The 3,622-nt window shown below is 40.4% G+C and overlaps 1 long non-coding RNA gene across 1 annotated transcript; it reads right to left on the minus strand.

Annotated features, from left to right (window-relative positions):
• Positions 1 to 409: 409 nt before the first annotated feature.
• Positions 410 to 1,370, minus strand: LOC149402732 (uncharacterized). The gene is made up of 3 exons (XR_016296215.1): positions 1,100 to 1,370; positions 885 to 1,031; positions 410 to 753 (listed from the first exon to the last, which is right to left on the minus strand). It is a non-coding gene; the product is annotated as an uncharacterized LOC149402732 (long non-coding RNA).
• Positions 1,371 to 3,622: the final 2,252 nt, after the last annotated feature.

The following is a 3,622-nucleotide window of genomic DNA, read 5'->3' on the forward strand; positions in this document are numbered from 1 at the left end:
GCGTCCATGAGCGTGTCGACGTGGGTCAAGCTGTTGATGGTCACGAGAGCGCATATCTGGTTAAGCTCGTCTCTGAGCTGGTCTAAAAAAAAAATTGAATTGTACTCACAAATATTCATCAATTGTTATAGACTAAATGGGTTTTTACCTTCATTTCAGTTTGTCTGTTTTGGAACCAGAACTTGACTTGCTTGTGAAACTGAATATAGTGTTTGCAGTGCTGATAAAAAAGAAATAATAACTAAATAAATAAAAGACGACGTTATAAGCCAACAACAAACAAATACCTGTTTCAGGGATCCGTTGGAATGATTATATAAAAGCCCACGAAATTAGGTATGGTCGAACATAGAAGGAGCCCACAACGTTGGTTGATTTTTTTTTTCTCAACTGCAGTTATTTCGTCTATGCAAGCAATACTGAAGTTCTTATAATCGCATGTATGAAAGTGACCCAATCAATCAGAACATCAGAAACAAATAATTTTTTACATACCCATCTGGGAAATGATAGGCCTTTTCAGGGCTCTAAATGGCCTAACCCCAGATTTCCCATACACACATCCAACAACTGCCCTGCAGAATGTAGCCTGTGAAAATAATTTTCACAGAGAAATATTTTTCTTTATTAATAATTCAGGAAAGATAAAAGAAAGCAAGCTTGCGCTGAGCCTCGTCAACGAACAAGAGAACCTACTTCCCTTTCTCAAACTTGCTCTCAGCATTCGAATCCACGTGTGAATTCTCGATGAGCCTATCGTGAAACACCTGGTTCGATTAATTTAGCCGATTCCAATCCAATAATCGGTCAATTTTTTCGATTTGTTGTTGATTAAGGTTAGCACACCGATTGGACAGGGAATCGATGAATGAGTTTGGACTTACAATGTCGTCTCTGGTTCGAACGTTTTGGACGACGAACTTGAGCTTCTAACCGCCGTCGACAATGGCGACGATGAACCCTAGGTAAGGCTGACCTCCGCCTTGGGGATGGAACACTGTACGATCCAAGATCGATGCGGTTCGTTCGCACTTCGAAGGAAAAGCTTCATATGGGTTTTTTTTTACTCTGTAAACGAGCACAGAGGGAAAGAGAGTACCTGTTTGAAGCTTTTGTTGTGGATTTATTTTCATTCTTTTGAGGAAAATAATAATAAAAAAAAGGAAGAAGAAGGTCAAGCTTTTTTTTTTTTTTTTTTGTAGGGAATTGGTGCGGAGGTCCATGCACCAGAGAGAGATATTTGTTTTTTTTTTTTTTTGAAGAATTCGACAAGTGGGAAGTTATAAAGAGAGTGGCTATTAGATGTTTGAAGCGTTTTGGTTATAATTTAATGTTAAATTTTTTTATTTTGTGAGAAATAATGAAGAAGAAGTGGGAGGGTCGCAAAATCTGGACGAAGAAGAAGTGGAAGGGTCAGTTAAAAATTGCTTCAGCACCGCCACGTGTCGCCCAAACGGATAGCCACGTGTCAATCCGTGGATAAAAGTTGGAAGGAGCCTTCTCTTTATTATCTATGTTATAGATATGATGTGTAATTACTAAACGCAGGGTTGTTCAGCTAGTGTGTAAAATAACTCGTTAAACAACAAATTATTTTTAGCACGATTAAAAAAATCAATAATCAAATAAATAATTAGAAGCAAAAAGCAATAAATGACAAAAAAATTTGATAACCGACATGTTCGGTGATAAAACACCTACTCAAAGAGACTAATACATCCGGCGGTGAAAAGCAAGTGAAAGCGTAAAATGTATTTATTGTCTTACAAATATTTTATACATAGCTTAGAAAAATAATAAGTTCCTAAATAAAGTAAGACATAATGAATAGAACTCTTTTTTTTTATCTCAATCAAAGTTACAAAAGACTTAGGTTTGCAGACTCGCCATCAAACGTTTGTTCTTCTTTGATTCTCTTATAGATTACAAATATCTAAGCTCCCTTATATCAGAGATTCTATCGCTTTTCTACACAATCCTCTCCTGAAGATTGACACAACAAGTCAATGCAAAATACGCACTCTCAAATTATGCACAAATAAAGTACAACAATATTAAGCACCTAGAGCATGTTGTCAATGACGATCTCTAAAGTAGAGAGACAAGTTTGAGGCTAAGGTCGATTGACGAAACAGAAAAATGAATGATCAAGATAAGTTTTATTTGATCAGCTCCTAATCTTCCTCGAACGATAAGTCATAAAGAAACGGTTGTCGACGAAAATCGGAACGTGGAAGACTTCGGGCAGTTCGACCCAAGGCCGGACCAAGTGACCGCACCCGAGCCGGGTTGTGAAAACTCGAAAGTCATGAGTTCCCTCTCCAAGCTCTAGAACGTTCTTCGCTCATCGCGGAGATCTGAGAAATAAGAAGAAGAAGAAGAAGAAGAAGAAGAAGAAGAAAATAAGCTAGAAGGGCGCATAGGCGGTACCTCTGACGTGCATTCCGACGCTCAACATTAGCCTGATTGCTATGTGTGCGAGGTATGGGTGCCGTTATTCTTTGAGAATATTTGAGAGAATAAGGCTCGATCAGAGTGAAAGTGTATGCGGAGGGTCCTCGACAGCGTTTCAGAACTCTGGAATCGAGTGATTTTAGGAGAGAGAATTGTGTACTTTTTTCCCTCTGAGGAGGTGGGTATTTATAGTGGTTAGGGGGATGAAAAGAGCTCCAAAATTCAGATTTGGCGAAGGCTAGGCGTACAAGCGCGCGCGCCTAACGTTCACACTTGCGCGGCGCGTCGAATGCAAGGTGCAGCGTACCATGGTGTTTTTTTTTATCTTTTTCTTTTTTTTGTCGCCTTTCTTCATACTACTACAAATTCACATTTATGGTGCGAAAGGGTATTAGGTGCGACATGTCCCACCTAAATGTCGCATCTAAGCACATATTAGCTGCAACATGTCGCACCGGATACTCACCGAGATGACTAAATATTTCGGTAATGTTAAGTGGTTTTCGGTGCGACATGGGCTCGTCTTGAGTGGGCTTTGACTTGGAATTTTTTGTATGTCATAAGCAATTGAATAATTTCCAAAAACGACCGACTAAATTACCCCTTCAAGTTCGTTACTTGGAGAGCTCCAAGCGGCGGACTTTCATAATCTTCTCGTTTGTTGAGTCTTCGTCTTTTAGCGAACCTGTTGCTTTGCATCTTATCGAGGTGGACGGCTTTGTTGCGCCTCGTGAGCGTCTTTAATGTACCTCTTGAATGTCTTTGATGCACCGCCTTACTTTTTCAGTAAGTCGTGTTTCGGCTTGTTCAACTGTCGTTGATTAGATTGTGTCTCAGAGGACATCCTTTATTGCAGCTTGTTGGTGTTTTGGTAAATGATTTTTTTGTGCCTTGTAGGTGACTTTGTTGTGTCTTGAGAGATGACTTTGTTTGGCCTTGTGGGACGTCCAAGTGCGCCTAGGAGAGGCGTCTTTGTTGCACTAGTTGGAGCGTCTTAGATGTGCCTATGAAAGGCGGTTTAGGTGCGCTAATCAGAGCATCTAAGGTGCGACACTCGGGGCGTCTTTGGATGCGCCAGTCAGGGCATCTTGGGTGTGTTGCTTGAGGTGTATTTGGATGTGCCAGGCATATTGGGTTTGCTACTCAGAGGGTCCTAGTTGCGCTACTT

This window comes from Urtica dioica, chromosome 3 (assembly GCF_054948205.1).
Source record: "Urtica dioica subsp. dioica isolate 48M chromosome 3, U.dioica_male_clone48M_v1_H2, whole genome shotgun sequence".
Lineage (NCBI taxonomy): Eukaryota > Viridiplantae > Streptophyta > Magnoliopsida > Rosales > Urticaceae > Urtica > Urtica dioica.